This window comes from Bos taurus, chromosome 3 (genome assembly GCF_002263795.3).
Source record: "Bos taurus isolate L1 Dominette 01449 registration number 42190680 breed Hereford chromosome 3, ARS-UCD2.0, whole genome shotgun sequence".
NCBI lineage: Eukaryota > Metazoa > Chordata > Mammalia > Artiodactyla > Bovidae > Bos > Bos taurus.
Window position 1 is genome coordinate 1,344,005 of NC_037330.1, and position 19,874 is coordinate 1,363,878.

Sequence of the window (19,874 nt, forward strand, 5' to 3'; positions counted from 1 at the left end):
GGGCTTCTCTGTCCATGGGATGTTCCAGGCAAGAGTACTGGAGTAGGTTTCCATTTCCTTCTCCAACCTAGACAGCATATTAAAAAGCAGAGACATGCCAACAAGGTCCATCTGGTCAAAGTTACAGTTTATCTGGTAGTCATGTATGAATGTGAGAATTGTACCATAAATAAAGCTGACTGCCAAAGAATTGATGCTTTTGAACTGTGGTGTTGGAGAGTCCCTTGGACTGCAAGGAGATCCAACCAGTCAATCTTAAAGGAAATCAGCTCTGAATATTCATTGGAAGGACTGATGCTGCAGCTGAAACTTGGGCCACCTGATGTGAAGAACTGACTCACTGGAAAAGACCCTGATGCTGGGAAAGATTGAAGGCAGGAGGAGAAGGGGACGACAGAGGATGAGATAGTTGGATGGCATCACCAACTCGATGGGCATGAGTTTGAGCAAGCTCCAGGAGTTGGTGATGGACAGGGAAGCCTGGCGTGCTGCAGTCCATGGGGTCGCAAAGAGTTGGACAGGACTGAGCGACTGAACTGAAGTGAATAATCAGAATAAGAGAATTTAATAAGATGCAGCACACAAAATCTGTTAAAAATTGCCTTTGTTATACACAAATGACCTGGGCTTCCTTGGTAAGTCAGCTGATAAAGAATCCATCTGTAACGCAGGACATTCCCATTTGATTTCTGGGTCGTGAAGATCCTCTGAATGGATAGGCTACTCATTCCAGTATTCTTGGACTTCCCTGGTAGCTCAGATGGTAAAGAATCCACCTGCAGTGCGGAAGATCTGGGTTCAATCCCTGGGTTGGGAAGATCCCCCGGAGGAGGGCACAGCCACCCACTCCAGTATTCTTGCCTGGAGAATCCTCATGGACAGAGAAGACTGCTGGGATACAGTCCCTGGGTTCACGTAGAGTCAGACACAACTGAGCGACTAACCACATACATACATACTACTTTAAAATTACAAGCATGATTCATCAAAAGACTATGTATGATTAATGAAAAGAAGAAAATAATTACAATACATATAAATAAGAAAGGATGAGTATTTAGAACACACAAAAAACTCCCATGAATCAACTTTAAAAGCCCAAGAGAAAAATTAGATTGGCAAAACAAACGAATTAAGAATTTCACAAAAGAGGAAACATAATGGCCCACAAACACAAGAAAGGATATTTGACTTCCTTGGAAACTAGGGAAATACACTAAAGGGTCCAAAGAGAGAGCATTTTACACCCACTAGATTGGCTAAAATTACAAAGTTGGTTAATAGGAAGTTTTGGCAAGACTAAAATTCTCGTCTGTTGTTGGTAGCAGTATTATTCAGTACTACCACTTCAGCTATGGCCAGAGTACTGAGAAACAACGTAACAAGTTCAGCAGTTATGTATCAAGAGATTACAAAATTATAGCAGTCATGTTTGTAATAGCAAAAGCCTAAAAATAATGGAAACGTCTATCAATAATAGAATGGATAGAAAAATTGTGATGCATCCATATACTGGGATTACACATCTAGTGAAAGTGAATTAGAGATATATGTACAAACCTGGATGAATCCCCAAAACAAAATGTTCAGCCAGACAAAGAAGATATATATATATATATATATATATATATATATATATATATGAAAAAAAAATATATATGAAAAGGAGAGAAGCGAAAAGCAAAGGAGAAAAGGAAAGATATAAACATCTGAATGCAGAGTTCCAAAGAATAGCAAGAAGAGATAAGAAAGCCTTCTTCAGCGATCAACGCAAAGAAATAGAGGAAAACAACAGAATGGGAAAGACTAGAGATCTCTTCAAGAAAATCAGAGATACCAAAGGAACATTTCATGCAAAAATGGGCTCGATAAAGGACAGAAATGGTATGGACCTAACAGAAGCAGAAGATATTAAGAGATGGCAAGAATACACAGAAGAACTGTACAAAAAAGATCTTCACAACCCAGATAATCATGATGGTGTGATCACTGACCTAGAGCCAGACATCCTGGAATGTGAAGTCAAGTGGGCCTTAGAATGCATCACTACGAACAAAGCTAGTGGAGGTGATGGAATTCCAGTTGAGCTATTCCAAATCCTGAAAGATGATGCTGTGAAAGTGCTGCACTCAATATGCCAGCAAATTTGGAAAACTCAGCAGTGGCCACAGGACTGGAAAAGGTCAGTTTTCATTCCAATCCCAAAGAAAGGCAATGCCAAAGAATGCTCAAACTACCGCACAATTGTACTCATCTTATACTTTAGTAAAGTAATGCTCAAAATTCTCCAAGCCAGGCTTCAGCAATATGTGAACCGTGAACTTCCAAATGTTCAAGCTGGTTTTAGAAAAGGCAGAGGAACCAGAGATCAAATTGCCAACATCCACTGGATCATAGAAAAAGCAAGAGAGTTCCAGAAAAACATCTATTTCTGCTTTATTGACTAGCCAAAGCCTTTGACTGTATGGATCACAATAAACTGTGGGAAATTCTGAAAAAGATGGGAATACCAGACCACCTGATCTGCCTCTTGAGAAATGTGTATGCAGGTCAGGAAGCAACAGTTAGAACTGGACATGGAACAACAGACTGGTTCCAAATAGGAAAAGGAGTACGTCAAGGCTGTATATTGTCACCCTGCTTATTTAACGTATATGCAGAGTACATCATGAAAAACGCTGGACTGGAAGAAGCACAAGCTGGAATCAAGATTGCTGGGAGAAATATCAATAACCTCAGATATGCAGATGACACCACCCTTATGGCAGAAAGTGAAGAGGAACTCAAAAGCCTCTTGATGAAAGTGAAAGTGGAGAGTGAAAAAGTTGGCTTAAAGCTCAACATTCAGAAAACGAAGATCATGGCATCCAGTCCCATCACTTCATGGGAAATAGATGGGGAAACAGCGCCAGACTTTATTTTTCTGGGCTCCAAAATCACTGCAGATGGTGACTGCAGCCATGGAATTAAAAGACGCTTACTCCTTAGAAGGAAAGTTATGACCAACCTAGATAGCATATTCAAAAGCAGAGACATTACTTTGCCAACAAAGGTTCGTCTAGTCAAGGCTATGGTTTTTCCTGTGGTCATGTATGGATGTGAGAGTTGGACCATGAAGAAGGCTGAGCGCCGAAAAATTGATGCTTTTGAACTGTGGTGTTGGAGAAGACTCTTGAGAGTCCCTTGGACTGCAAGGAGATCCGACGAGTCCATTCTGAAGGAGATCAGCCCTGGGATTTCTTTGGAAGGAATGATGCTAAAGCTGAAACTCCAGTACTTTGGCCACCTCATGCAAAGAGTTGACTCATTGGAAAAGACTCTGATGCTGGGAGGGACTGGGGGCAGGAGGAGAAGGGGACGACAGAGGATGAGATGGCTGGATGGCATCACTGACTCGATGGACGTGAGTCTCAGTGAACTTTGGGAGTTGGTGATGGACAGGGAGGCCTGGTGTGCTGCGATTCATGGGGTCGCAAAGAGTCGGACACGACTGAGCAACTGATCTGATCTGATCTTATCTGATATATATATAGTATGATTCAACTAATACCTAGCTGGAAAAATATGCAAAGAAAAGCATGTGACCGTTAACACTAAATTCAGGTTGATGGTTACCTCTTTGGTAGAAGCACATGATCAGAATGGATCTACAGTGGCCTTCTGGAACATGATAACTGTTTTGTGACCAGAGTGGTAGACACATGAGTGCTTAAAGCACACATATGTGTTTACATACAGGTTTTTACAATTACCACTTTAATATTAAAATAGTAAAAGAAAAACATCAACAATGACCAGAGTTGCAGTAAACTTTTGGGGATACATCCAGACAGCAAGAGGCAAAGAAAAAAGCAGCTGCATTAGAGGTGAATCCAAGGACACTAGTTTCAGTGAAGACCCAGCTGAAAGTTAGGTGAAATTTACATGGAGTTTAAGAATTTTTGGCTTCCCCAGTGGCTCAGCTTGTAAAGAATCCGCCTGCAATGCGGGAGACCTGGGTTTGATCCCTGGGTTCGATCCCTGGGTTCGGAAGATCCCCCAACATCCCCATTCCAGTGTTCTGGCCTGGAGAATTTCAAGACTGTATGGGGTTGCAAAGAGTCAGACATGACTGAGCGACTTTCACTAAAAATTGGCAAGTTGTCATCTCCCAGGAAGTTGTTTCTTCACAGGTAGTAGTCAAGGACCAAACAGGCAAAGGTCTCCTGTCCTGATGAGTAGTTCACACTTCTGAGATTTGCACAGGTTTCATGCTTTTCAATGCCTCTCAGTGTCCAGACCATGTGCTACCTTCCTTTATGTTTCCAACCTTCCAAACACAAAAGCAATAATTTATCAGTTCAGTGCAGTCGCTCAGTCGTGTCCAACTCTTTGTGACCCCATGAATCGCAGCACGCCAGGCCTCCCTGTCCAGCACCAACTCCCGGAGTTTACTCAGACTCACGTCCATCGAGTCAGTGATGCCATCCAGCCATCTCATCCTTTGTCGTCCCCTTCTCCTCCTGCTCCCAATCCCTCCCAGCATCAGAGTCTTTTCCAATGAGTCAACTCTTCGCATGAGGTGGCCAAAGTACTGGAGTTTCAGCTTTAGCATCATTCCTTTCAAAGAAATCCCAGGGCTGATCTCCTTCAGAATGGACTTGTCGGATCTCCTTGCAGTCCAAGGGACTCTCAAGAGTCTTCTCCAACACCACAGTTCAAAAGCATCAATTTTTCGGCACTCAGCCTTCTTCACGGTCCAACTCTCACATCCATACATGACCACTGGAGAAACTGTAGTCTTATACCTTCTATTACTCCAATGTGATTTGTCTCTTAAAAAATATTGACTTCTGCTTTTTAAAATTCTGTCCAGGAATGCCTTTATTTTATTATTTTTTGGTAGAGGGAAGACAGTCTTTTCATTATCCCAATCCTATTGTCATTTCTCCATGAATGAGAATAGATATCTATGTCCTTTTTTTGTTGTTTTAGTCGCTAAGTCATGTCCGACTCTTTTGTGACCCCATGGACTGTAGCCTGCAAGGCTCTTTTGTCTGTGGGATTCTCCAGGCAAAAATACTGGAGTGGGTTGCTGGGCCTTCCTCCAGGGGATCTTCCTGATCCAGGGAGGGAACCCACGTCTCCCATGTCTCCGGCACTGGCAGGCAGGTTCTGTACTGCTAGTACCACCTGGGAAGCCCCCTGTTATGTACAGTAGTTTGTACATATGAATCCCACACATAGTGAATCCATAATGATTAAAGCAACTTAAAAATATACGTACCTTTCTTTTATTTTTACTTTTAAATTAATTGTATTGAAGTATAGTTGATTTACAATGTTGTGTTAGTTTCTGCTGTACAGAAAAGTCAATCAGTTATGCATACACATATACGTCCACTCATATTTAGATTCTATTCCCATACGGGTCATTAAAGAGCACAACCGAGCTGTTAAGTAAAGACACTTAATCCTTATTTAAGAGATAATATTAATATTTTCCAAACAGGTCAACCCTTTGAGGCCTCAAAATTAAAACTTACAATCTAATTATCTCTTCAGAATCTAGTTATATCTAAAGGAAACCATGATACTTAAAAACAAATTTTATTTTTTCTAATCTCAGTGACCTCAGATTTTTTTTCTAAATGCATAGGTTTGAGAGGTAGTAAATAAATAAGAAAAACTGCCACTGCCCTCAAGCCAAGCATGGCAGACTACGTTATTTGTGGTAAGAAAGGTACAAAGTGCTTTGAGAGTTCTAGTGTGGCAGAGAGGGAGAGAGGAGATTTTAAATAGGGTCTAGGATTAGAGTGAGGGCTGAGCCACCAAGGAGAGCAAAGCAAAAATCAAATGGTTCATATGTAAAAATACTTTATTATTACAACCCATTATTCGTATCTTAAGTCATTCTAACTGTAATACAGAGGAAGATGCCCAAAGACACTGTCAGAAAAAAAAAAGTAAAGATTTGGATTCTAACACTATTTCCTGACAAAAATGAATACAGAGAGGTTACTTTAAATGTATATTATTCAACCCATTAGCAGGCTCTAAGACTCTTGAGAGTCCCTTGGACTGCAAGGAGATCCAACCAGTCCATTCTGAAGGAGATCAGCCCTGATCTCCTTTCTTTGGAGGGAATGATGCTGAAGCTGAAACTCCAGTACTTTGGCCACCTCATGCGAAGAGTTGACTCATTGGAAAAGACTCTGATGATGGGAGGGATTGGGGGCAGGAGGAGAAGGGGACAACAGAGGATGAGATGGCTGGATGGCATCACTGACTCGATGGACGTGAGTCTGAGTGAACTCTGGGAGTTGGTGATGGACATGGAGGCCTGGCGTGCTGTGATTCATGGGGTCGCAAAGAGTTGGACACGACTGACCGACTGAACTGAACTGAACAGGAGGGAAAAAAAAGGAAAACAACAAGTGTAACAAGGATGTGGAGAAAATGGGATCCTTGGCCCTCATTATGGAAATGGAAAATGATTGAGCTGCTGTGGAAGAGTTTAGTGGGTCTTCAAAAAGGTTAACTACATGATCCATCAATTCCACTGTAGGTATATACCCCAAAGAACTGAAAACAGATACTCAAATCCTTGCACATGAATGTCCATAGCAGCACTGTTCACAACAACTAAAAAGCAGAAACAACCCAAATGTCCACTAACAGATAACTGGAAAAACAAACTGTGGTATAGTCACACATGGAATATTATTTGGGCACAAAAAGAATGAAGTACTGCTACAACCTAGATGAACCTCAAAAACATCATGCTAAGTGAAGAAGTCAGACAGACATACTGTATGATTCCATTTAAATGAAATCTCCAGAAGGGTTCAGCCAACACAGACAGATCACAGACTGATGACTGCCAGGAGCTGGGGGGAGGGGAAAAGTAGAGTATCCTTTTAATGGCTTCCTTTTGGAATAATGTTAGAACTAGATAAAAGCGGTAGCTGCAACAACACTGCGAATGTACTAAATGTCACAGAATTGCTTGCTTTTAATGCTTAATTTTATGTTATATGCACTTCACCTCAATTAAACAGAATCAAAAATGAATTCTCAGCTGTAGAGCAAAACAGACAGTAGAAATCTTACCGCCCTATGAGCTTCCCTGGCTAGAGCAGCCAATCTCACCTCTCTAATCAGCCACTTGACATTCTGCTACAAGGCAAGTAACAAGAGACTCAGCCTCTAGTGGAACTATGTATGTACAAAAATAAACAAACATTTTTTGAATGAGAAATTCTGGAACATGGGGTTCGTGAAAGTAATTTTTCATCACTAAGCAGATATATTCTGGATGATATGTACTATATTTTAATCTGTAATTAGCAGCCACATTATATACTACTACTTCAGTTAAACCTATACAATAAGGAAAAGTTTTTTTTTTTTTCCTTCAGATTCTTAATTTAAGGCAGTAAATTTAATTTCAGTAAATTTAAGGCAATCAAAATTATGGTTAAATTTCAGATGTCCTACAAGAAATAATGATAATATCTGTGCCTGTCACTACATTCCCTTGATAAGCAGCACAAATTCCAAATGAACGTCACAAAAAGTCAGGCAACTGTGGGGCATATCTAATAGAAAAAACAGCCAAAAGATCTTCATGAAAACTTGGCTTCTACTAGTGTGTGTGTCTATGTGAGTGAATAGGTGGTTTCTTCCAAGTGTGTCACCATAAAATAGGAGGAACCTGGGATAATGGAAACCCAGAAAGAGCATCACTTATGGCTATAAAAACGTTCTATGTTACTACAAAGCAAGATGCATCATCAGAACTGAGGCTATAGTTTATCCACGGAATGGATGACTATAACACCTCTGCTAAAAATTTGAAATACGACTGATTACATTCTTTGCAGCCAAAGATGGAGAAGCTCTATACAGTCAACAAAAACAAGACTGGAAACTGACTGTGGCTCAGGTCATGGACTCCTTATTGCCAAATTCAGACTTAAATTGAAGAAAGTGAGGAAAACCACTAGACCATTCAGGTATGACCTAAATCAAATTCCTTACAGTTACACAGTGGAAGTGAGAAATAGATTTAAGGGACTAGATCTGATAGACAGAGTGCCGGATGAACTATGGTCGGAGGTTTGTGACATTGTACAGGAGACAGGGATCAAGAACATCCCAAGGAAAAAGAAATGCAAAAAAGCAAAATGGCTGTCTGAGGAGGCCTTACAAATAGCTGTGAAAAGAAGAGAAGTCAAAACCAAAGGAGAAAAGGAAAGATATACCCATTTGAATGCACAGTTCCAAAGAATAGCAAGGAGAGATAAGAAAGCCTTCCTCTGTGATCAATGCAAGAAATAGAGGGAAACAATAGAATGGGAAAGACTAGAGATCTCTTCTAGAAAGTTAGAGATACCAAGGGAACATTTCCTGCAAAGATGGGCACAATTAAGTACAGAAATGATATGGACCTAACAGAAGCAGAAGATATTAAGAAGAGGTGGCAAGAATACACAGAAGAACTATACAGAAAAGATCTTCACGACCCAGATAATCACGATGGTGTGATCACCCACCTAGAGCCAGACATCCTGGAATGTGAAGTCAAGTGGGCCTAAGGAAGCATCACTATGAACAAAGCTAGTGGAGGTGATGGAATTCCAGTTGAGCTATTTCAAATCGTAAAAGATGATGCTGTGAAAGTGCTGCACTCAATATGCCAGCAAATTTGGAAAACACAGCAGTGGCCACAGGACTGGAAAAGGTCTGTTTTCATTTCAATCCCAAAGAACGGCAATGCCAAAGAATGCTCAAACTACCGCACAATTGCACTCATCTCACACGCTAGTAAAGTAATGTTCAGAATTCTCCAAGCCAGGCTTCAACAATACATGAGGCGAAAACTTTCAGATGTTCAAGCTGGTTTCAGAAAAGGCAGAGGAACCAGAGATCAAATTGCCAACATCCGCTGGATCATGGAAAAAGCAAGAGAGTTCCAGAAAAACATCTATTTCTGCTTTATTGACTATGCCAAAGCCTTTGATTGTGTGGATCACAATAAACTATGGAAAATTCTGAAAGAGATGGGAATACCAGACCACCTGACCGGCCTCTTGAGAAACCTGTATGCAGGTCAGGAAGCAACAGTTAAAACTGGACATGGAACAACAGACTGGTTCCAAATAGGAAAAGAAGTACGTCAAGGCTGTATATTGTTACCCTGCTTATTTAACTTATATGCAGAGTACATCATGAGAAACACTGGGCTGGAAGAAACACAAGCTGTAATCAAGATTGCCGGAGAAATATCAATAACCTCAGATATGCAGATGACACCACCCTCGTAGCAGAAAGTGAAGAAGAACTAAAAAGCCTCTTGATGAAAGTGAAAGAGGAGAGTAAAAAAGTTGGCTTAAAGCTCAACATTCAGAAAACGAAGATCACGGCATCGGGTCCCATCACTTCATGGGAAATAGATGGGGAAACAGTGGAAACAGTGTCAGACTTTATTTTTTGGGGCTCCAAAATCACTGCAGATGGTGACTGCAGCCATGAAATTAAAAGACGCTTACTCCTTGGAAGGAAAGTTATGACCAACCTAGATAGCATATTGAAAAGCAGAGACATTACTTTGCCAACAAAGGTCCGTCTAGTCAAGGCTATGGTTTTTCCAGTGGTCATGTATGGATGTGAGAGTTGGACTGTAAAGAAAGCTGAGCGCTGAAGAATTGATGCTTTTGAACTGTGGTGTTGGAGAAGACTGTTGAGAGTCCCTTGGACTGCAAGGAGATCCAATCAGCCCATCCTAAAGGAGGTCAGTCCTGGGTGTTCATTGGAAGCACTGATGTTGAAGCTGAGACTCCAGTACTTTGGCCACCTCATGCGAAGAGTTGACTCATTGGAAAAGACTCTGGTGCTGGGAGGGATTGGGGGCAGGAGGAGAAGGGGACAACAGAGGATGAGATGGCTGGATGGCATCACTGACTCGATGGACGTGAGTCTCAGTGAACTCCGGGAGTTGGTGATGGACAGGGAGGCCTGGAGTGCTGCAATTCATGGGGTCACAAAGAATCGGACACAACTGAGCGACTGAACTGGAACTGGAACTGAAAGGAAATTTCTGTGATGATGGAAATGTTTCACTACCATAGTGGATAGTAGTCACTAATGACATATGGCTACTGAGCACAAGAAGGGCAGCTATCATGACTGAATTTTAAATTTAATTTAATTTAAACAGCGATGTGCACCCTGTGGCCACCCTACTACAGGGCAGGGCTTCTTTCTCTGTCCACCCTTTTCATGTTATAGAGCTTTGCCTGTGGTCCTCTTCTCAGCTTATCCATTCTCTTCCCATTAGTATCTCCCTGCTAAGTGCTTCCACACCTATATAAGCAGCCAATTTTTTTTCCCCCTCAACATATCTCTATCTTTAATTACTCACTTTTTCACCTGCAAGTACTGTAAGGCACCCAAATGCAACATCTGCAAAACTGAACGTATCGCTTCAGGCAGTCTGCTCCCAGCGCAGGCCACCCCACTCAGGTAACGGTGCTACGGCTATCGTGGTCCCGAGACAAACACAGGTATTTATTTTAGATTACTCGCTTTCCTTCCTCCCTTTTTTCTAAAAAATCACCTTCTCAATCTCCTCTCCACCTCTCACGAGTGCTCATTAAATCTGACCCCTGGCTTCTACTGCCACTGCTCTAAGCCAAAAATGCTATATAGTGGATCTAATTGAAAGAGCAATGGAGTCTAGTGTTTTGCTTCAAGCAAGATGTAAAATATAAGATAACTGGGAAATCTTTTATATTTGTTAGAAAAAAAGAACACAAAAAAGTGACATGATAGGAAACTAACCTGCCTTGTAAGGAAAAAGGGAGAAAATTACAATCTCATAATCTGTGTTTAAAGCAGCCTTTTAGAAACAAACACAATATATTAATATTCTAAATTCTATTTGTAATGAATAAAAATAAAGTGGATACTGCCTTTAAAAATCTTAATTTTTGTTACTGGGTTACACTTAATGAAAAGATCAATTCCTCATTCACTCTTTTAACAAAAGTGAAATTTTAATTCAAATGTCACTTAGTATCCTCATAGGCTCACTAATCATGCATGGTTCTCTGCTCCATATACCAAAACGACAGCAAAAACTCCCCACAGGCACCAAAGGGCAGGGCCAGGGAAAGTTTCTCCATATGCAATAATCAGAATCTCTTAGAAGCCATGTATTTTGACATCTGTCAAACCAAACACGAGATAGAGGAAAGCCATCTTTCCTATTAAGCGTTTGACTTTTTGCTTCTGGACCACCAAGAACAGAGTAATATATCCTCTACCATGCTCATGAGGCTCTAGAAGTGCTCCAGGCAGTTCAATGACCTCTGGGACTATTTAAAACACCCTATGAAGGAAGACCGAGAAAAATCAGTACCAGTGTTGGTATTTCCACTCTGACGCTTATAAAAGAACTTTGGCCAGTGCATAATGCAGTCCACACAGTAAAATACGTAATAAATTTAAAACAATAATAATAGCAATAAGAATACTAGTAATAATCCTACGATAAACATAAGTTCAAAAGGAAAATGGCCCTGTGGAGTCTAAAATGTGTACTTGTTCCACTATTTTTTCATTTTTTTTGTTGACAAATAATCTTTTCTTTTTCTTTTTTCTCTGCAGTTCTTACCTAGCTGGGCACTTCACCGCACGACTGTTGGTTGATGTCATGAAAGTCGCGTCAATCAACGCTGCAGCCCACAGACTGGGCGGTCTCCAGGATTTCCTTAATGGTTGCAGAGAATACTCTAGCTGTTAAAGACTGATGCCACATCTGTCAGGCAATGTTGACAAGCTCATCAAAAGTGTTATTTCCACTGTGCTTAATGTTTTTCTGCTTCTGTCTTTGTACTTGAGGGCTTTGATGATCAGGGCAGAAGCAGAAGGTATCACCTCAATCTGGGGCTGTCTGTTCTGAATGGTCGGTTTCTCTGTAATCCTCAGGCCCTTCCTATCAGTGGTTGCCTTGGTGATGTCACCACCAATCCTTTTTGGAGACAGAGCCAGAGCACCGATCTTGGGAGCCAGGGCATACGCTGCGCCTACTTCCCCACTGGTGCACCTCAGATACACAACTCTGATTTCGCTGGGGTCTAAGTTAGGTGGCATGGTGGGGTCAGCTGGCGTCAGATGAACCTGCATTGGGGACGACTGAAGAAAGGTGCGTCTTTGCCTCCTGCAAGCCGAGAGCTCCACTACGTTCTGATGAGAACTTTACGTGAGGCCTGTCCCTCAGTGAATTTCTGAGGCTTCTCCTAAAACTACTGGTAGTTCATCTGGAAATGTTTTCCCAAACTAGCACTGTTTCAAGACATCAAGATTCTTCAATTATTACAAAAATAGCAGATATATTCACTGGTGCCCTGGTCTTTCAACATCTTTTGTCCTCATTTCAAAGAAAATGATGCCTGATCATGACCTCTTAAGAATATAACTTTCTAATATCAACCATGGCACTAATAAGTCCCACAGAACAGATAAACATTTGTTGCTAAGAATTTCTGATAGTATTTTTGGAATGTCATTTCATAACTGTATTGATTAATAAATTTTGAATTAATAAATTTATTTGGCTTTTTCAGTTGCCAAAAAGATCTTGATATTATCCTGGAGAAAATCATCTGAATGAAAAAATCAAGTGAACATAATTCAGGTAAAAAGAAGATAGTTAAACTGACCACAAACTCAATCAGTCAACAGGTTAAAACCGAATCCTCCTAAAACTGAGTTTTTGTCTGGTTAAAAGATGAGTTGGTTGCTTTAAAATAGAACAACTTTTAATCTTTCAAAACAGTTAAATATTATCAGAAAAATAATATCTTATATTTTAAAAATTTAATCTGATGTCCTTTTTCTTTATTAATTATAAAAGTTACAAAAAGGCAACAATAAATTTTCAAAAATAATAAAAATAAGCCAATGTTAATGGAAGTGGCTGCACTAAAGTCTGCAGAACTCTAACGCTAATTCCGAGGAAGACTAAACGATAAGGGATTTAGAAAGCACGTGATGTGATGGGGAAACGCTAGAGAAATTAGAAACCTTCAGTGCAGACTTCTTCCTCCCATCTTAGCTTTCTTTCTTTCTCCATACTGAACATACACTGCCCATTACCATCACATTTAGATCCCACCCAGCTTCCAGGTCCAGTTGAAGTTCCACTTTCTTCAAAGCCTTCCCTGATCTTCCCAGCTAGAAATGATATCTCCCTACACTGAATTTCTATGGACTCTTGTAATACTTATGATTATTCTATTACATTTTCAAATATGTTCTCTATAAGAGAAATTTCTTGAGAACAAGTTAATATCTTATTCAATTTTAGTGATTCTACTGAGTACAGTATAGAGTCTTACACACAGGAGAGAAAACAAAAGGAACATGGTACAGAAGACAGGAGGATGTCTCTGTCACTTCACAGATATTTGTCTACTGATATGCATGACTCTTCTTGTCAAGGAACTAAACATCTAAGCCTCAGTCCCTGATCTACAGAAAGAAAAAATAATGCCTCATATGGTGGTTATAAGGATTAAATGAGGTAATCTACACAAGTGTTTAACATACTTAATGAACGTGATACTTAATGAATGACAATCACTATTACATTACTAGTAATACTTAAGAATGACAGCCACTGTTATATTACTTTATAATAAATTATCATATTTATAATACTTTATAATAAATCTATATACTTTATAATATATGTACTAATATAATAAATACTTTATAATAGATGAATTAAAAAAAAACCAAAACTATACAGTCCTGGAATTCTCCAGGCCAGAATACTGGAGTGGGTAGCCTATCCTTTCTCTAGTGGATCTTCCCAACCCAGGAATCCAAGTGGGGTCTCCTGCATTGCAGGCAGATTCTTTACCAACTGAGCTATGAGGGAAGTCCTTTATAATAAATCACTTTATAATAAATGTCAAACGATGAAAACTTAGACTAGGGCAATGACTTCTAGGAAAGCTTTCATTTTTAAAAAATGAGAAAAATCATTTTAATCTGTGTTATTGCTAAGGGCAGAATTCAAGAGTATAGACAACACAGTTATAAAACAGCAGAACAGGATGCATTAAAAACTGTTCCCTGTCAAAGGATGAGTCCAAGCTCAGGGTAGATGAACATTTGCCAGAAATACTGATGAAAAGAAATCTGCTCTCTGATTAAAAAGTGAGCAAGGCTTAACATTTGTCTAATAATTTTTACATTAAAGAAAATGCCTTGGTTTTTCTTACCGAAGTTTATAAAACGTTATACAACTTCTGGTCTCCAACTGTCATCTAAAATATAGTTAATCAGATTTAATTTAGGATAAAGTACTCTGGCAGGCACATTTTAATCCCAGAAGCTGTGAATAGTTACCTTACATGGTAAAAAAGATTTTGCAGACTGGATCAGGTCAAGGGTCTTTAGATGGGGGTGTTATGCTTGATTATCTGGGTGGACCCAGTGTAACCACAAAATGGTCTTTGTAAGAGACAGAGGAAGGCAGGAGAGTCAGAGAAAATGTGGTTAAGAGGAGCAGCAGTGAGAGAGAGAGGAAGACAGGCAGATGGACCTAAAGACACTTTACTTCTGGCTCTGAAGATGGAGGAAGAGGTCATAAACCAAGGAACACAGGTAGCCTATAGAAGCTATTAGAAGAGAGAAGGAAATAAATTCTCTCCACGGAGCTTCTGGAAGGAATGCAGCTTAGGACTTCTGACCTCCAAAGCCATAATAAAATCATGCTGCTTTACCCAGCAATTTCACAATTAGTTATATATTCCAAAGAACTACGTACACTGGTGCACAATTCACAATGGAAACAACCCCAGCATCCATAAACAGATGAATGGGTAAACAAAATGTGATGTAAACATACAACTATATACTGTACAACACAGAGGAACTTGAAAATATACTAAGTGAAATAAATCAGACACAAAAGAACATATTGCATAATTCCACTTAAGTAAAGTATCTAGAATAGGCAAATTCAGAGACAGAAAACAGATTGGAGGTTACCAAAGGCTTGGAGAAAGAAGTAGTTACTGTTTCCCCTAGGGGAAGCATCCTTTCCAGCATCCTGGTACAGAAAGCTGTGTTATAGGAAATATCATTACTACTCCCTCTTATCCAGATGGGTACTTTATTGAAATGATATTATTTGGAAAAATACAATCTTACATTTTCTTCACTTCTGATCTTGGACTTCTTGAGCTAGGCTATGGAAGGTCATATACTCCTGTTGGCTAGATTAAGCCATACATCTACTCTCTTTAATTTGACCTCAAGAAGCTTATTAATATTTTTTTAATCAATCCCTTAAAGGTAACTATGTCAAAATTCACTGCTGCTGCTGCTAAGTTGCTTCAGTCGTGTCCGACTCTGTGCGACCCCATAGACCGCAGCACACCAGGCTCCCCCGTCCCTGGGATTCTCCAGGCAGGAACACTGGAGTGGGTTGCCATTTCCTTCTCCAAAGCATGAAAGTGAAAAGTGAAAGGGAAGTCGCTCAGTTGTGTCCGACTCTTAGTGACCCCATGGACTGCAGCCCACCAGGCTCCTCCATCCATGGGATTCTCCAGGCAAGAGTACTGGAGCAGGGTGCCCTCAAATCTATCTCATTCAAAATCTTTGAGGCAGTATGAGATAATAAAAGGCTCAAGATCTTTGCAATCAAAAATTACTAAATAGTTCTGAATGTATTTCCCTTATCTGTAAAATAGGCATAATACTACTTACTTTTATTAATTATTATATAAAGTATATACAATAAAGCAGCTAGCCATGCACATATACTAAGAATTCAACCAACGGTAAATGCTGCCATTATTATTACTCTTATCCCTGTCTTCCTCTCAGATGAAAATGAAATTTTTTCATCCTCTCAGATGAAAAATGAGAAAAATGGAGAAATCTAATGTAAATTATTCCTCATTTTCCATCTCCCTTCCACCTCAATATTCCGTCACTGTGTGATTTTACCTTCTTCTCCTCAATATTAAAAGGGTGTATCTTTTTCTATTTTCAAAGTTAACCCGCTATTCTGTACTTCTGATCCTACCTCCTTCTCCTACCTCAGTTCTCTCAGTCGTTTTTCTTTAACTTCTTTCTCTCTGGTGGCTCATTCCACCTGGCCTATGAAATATCACCATGGCACTTTTCTATACCTCCTCTTGAATTACCATAATCTACCCTGAATCTGTCACCTGCACATCTGTCTCATCTCTAATGGGTTGCTAACTCTTCAAAGACTGAAGCGGTCTCATTTATTTGTACTAACATCTTTTAATAACACCAAGTATAATATTATTATTATACATACAGGATAGGCACATACTTAATAATAAATTAATAAACCTAAACAACAGATTTTCTGTGAACATGTAAGGGCTATTTGACAAAAGTACATTGTCAGACTTAGCTGCTCAACCTAAATACATCACTCTGGCTGGAGAAAGGCAAAGAAGTACCGTCTCAACATAATCTTAAATACTCTTATAATACATTCTTTTAAAATGTCACAAATCAAAAACTATTTTTTCCTGACATGTTTAAAATTGTAGTAATCTATACAAAAGTATTCTGAATCCAGAAAATGTGAAACTTCAGTTTTATTATAATGCTGAGTTCTTTTCCACTGAAAATTTTACTTGTTATTCACAAACTAACAAAATCCAAGAATCCACATATTCTTTACAATTAATCTCCAGGTTTGTTTGTTATATTTTTAAACAAAAATCAATTTATAAGCATGTAATTATTGGAATAAACTATAACTTTATTTTATTATTTTTTGTTTTTTGGCTGTGCCACACAGCATGTAGGATCTTAGTTCTGCAACCAGGGATTGAACCCACACCCCCTACAGTGGAAGCATGCAGTCTTAACCACTGGACACCAGTGAAGTACCAATAAACTGTAATTTTAAACTCAATGTATCAGACATGGTAATTTACTAAGCAAACTGGAACTCAAATGTATTTTTATGTTCCTGAGCTAACTACCTGACATCAGTGGGTGACGCTAACAACACAGTGACAGACATTCACCATTGAAAAAACAGACTTTCAAGGTTATCCTCAAGTGAATATATATGCTTCAGTCAACATACAGAAAGTGTGAGTCATCAAGCTTCAGAGTTAAGATCATCTCATGTTTGATCCAGCTTCTATTATTATTGCATTAGCACTAATTCTTGAGAAAAAAGAATACAAATTTCCCCTATTTTGTAAAATCAACCATTACTGCTGGTGATGGAAATAAAAAAAAGTCTAAGAAAGCACCACCCACAAAATCAGTTTTAGAGTCATTAAAAAGTAAAATATCTAAATTCATACTGCTCAGCTCTATGGTAGGAATGAGTCTACCAAGCACTCCATCCATCTTAAAACAGGGCAAGAAATTCATGAGACTGTTTCAGGAAATGTTTCAGCTAGAATTTATCTTACATACCTCTATAAATGGTTTTAGACCTGAAATATATACACAAAGTGTTGCTTAAATTTTCAGTTTTATTTTACTACAATCACAGGAGGAACCATATGCAGGGCATGAAACATATGTCTGGTATAAACCCTGACCCTGCCTTTATTTCCTGGCTGGCTTTATGCCTCAATTTCCTACCCCTTGAAATAATACCTAACTTGCAGGGCTCTCATAAGAACTCAAGTTAAACCGGGTAATGCATATAGTGCTTAAGATTTCTAAAAACATGTCATCAGCGTTTTATTAAATGTGGTACTCAATAAATGGTAGCTACTGAAACTTCTATTACAGTGATGGATTCCCAAGGAATCCCATACAGTGAACATTCGCAGTGTTATCCAATCATTCTGGGTCTGTTTCCCTTCTTTAAGAAATACACGACTCATCTTTGAATCTGTTCTTTCAGCATAGGTGTCCTGCTCATTCTCTTCTAGCATCTTAATGGTATCAACTGCCTTATTTCTCTCTGCAAACAAGTCCCACACCTAAGTGAGGTGGCCAAATACTGGCAGAGGGACTGCAGCTACAAAAAAAAAAAAAAAGCAAGATGGAACCCAAACAGGAGATACAAAGGAAACTGGTTGACACTTCAGACAGAGCAGAATGCTGCCCTTCCCTTCTCGGGATGTATTTACCACAGTCTATCTGGTTAGCCTCAGGGTAACTTGAGAAACATGTTAAATACAACAGGAAACCTCACTGCTCAGTTTCATATAAAGAAGCAGGTATGTTTTAAAGATTAAAAGATTAACAAGTATCTCCAGGTACAGAAAAATTTTAAATGAAAGAAATATAGGCAGGAAGCTCCTATACTGGTTCAACTCATCTACTTCACTGCTCAGTTTCATATAAAGAAGCAAGTATGTTTTAAAGATTAAAAGATTAACAAGTATCTCCTGGTATAGAAAAATTTTAAATGAAAGAAATATAGGCAGGAAGCTCCTATACTGGTTCAACTCATCTACTTCAAATTAAAAGGTGCTGTAGCTAGGAGGGGTGGAAAACAAAGACAGTTTCCAAGAGGGACTCTCATTTTTACTGTGTCCTATGTGTGGGTGTGTGCTAAGTTGCTTCAGTCGTGTCTGACTCTGTGAGCCTCTGGACCATAGCCCACCAGGCTTCTCTGTCCACGGGATTCTCCAGGGCAAAATGCTGGAGTGGGTTGTCATGCCCTCCTCCGGGGGATCTTCCTGATCCAGGAATTGAACCTGAGTCTCCTACACTGGCAGGCAGTGGGGTTCCCTGGTGGCTCAGACATTAAGGAGTCTGCCTGCAATGCGGGAGCCCCAGTTCAATCCCTGGGTCAGGAAGATCCCCTGGAGAAGGAAATGGCAACCCACTCCAGTACTCTTGCCTGGAAAATCCAATGGATGAAGAAGCCTGGCAGGCTACAGTCCATGGGGTTGTAAAGAGTTGGACATGACTGAGTGACTTCACGTCACTTCTTAACCACTAATGCCAACTGGGAAGTCCTACTATCTCCCATAGTTAGGCTTTTTTAAAAAAAATAGGCATTTTAAAAATGACAAGTCAAAGAGGCAACCCTCTGTGCAAGTAAAAAACCTAGTGAAACTATTACTTTCTGGGTATCCCTTCTTAAATGGTTGTATATTTATAATTTATGCCTTTACTAGAAACTGGGGAAGTCCCTGTACCATCTCTGGCAGATAAAGATACACAGTCAGATATCAGGAGTCAAGAGTATGGGCTGTGGAGACAATCTATCCTTTACAGTCTCACCTCCTCCCAAGGGGGGCGGGGGGTCTCAGTTTCCTCATTTTTATGATATTAATTATCTCCGGATAAAGGGTTTAATCAAGTATAAATTTTTTTCTAAAAAATTGTCAATTAAAAGGATATATTAAGAACAGATATGTTTTTATCTACTTATATTAAAATATTATTTCAATACAATTTATACTAAATGTGGATAAGATTTCCTATCTTGATTAATACCCATGACAGGAACAACTTTTTACTGAAAGGTTACTGTATAGCTGCCAAAATGTTTAATACATTTCCTGTAGTACTCACAATGACCTGTGAAATTTATTATCCCCATTTTATAGGTGAACAAATTAAGTCTCAAAAAGATTGGGAAACTGCCTAAAGTCACAAAGCTAGTAAGCTACTAATAATTCATACTCAGAACTAACTGACCCACAGGATTATTCTCTCAACTACTCTACAGTTTCTCTGAAAAAGATTAAACAATCTGCAGAAGTTACATAATCTTAAGTAAATACAGTCCCAGTTCCTGCAAATACTAACTTATATTTGACAACTCAATACTCACATTGGTTTTTATTCACCGCTTTTAGCCCTATTACATTTAAGTAAAAGGCTGGATCTGAGAACCA

General features: G+C 39.3%; 1 protein-coding gene and 1 pseudogene across 8 annotated transcripts in view; both read right to left on the reverse strand.

The window, feature by feature from the left end:
• Positions 1-19,874, reverse strand: part of POU2F1 (POU class 2 homeobox 1) — a 212,383-nt gene that overhangs the window by 74,378 nt on the left and 118,131 nt on the right.
• On the reverse strand, positions 1,671-19,868 carry LOC132344811 (large ribosomal subunit protein uL11-like; annotated as a pseudogene).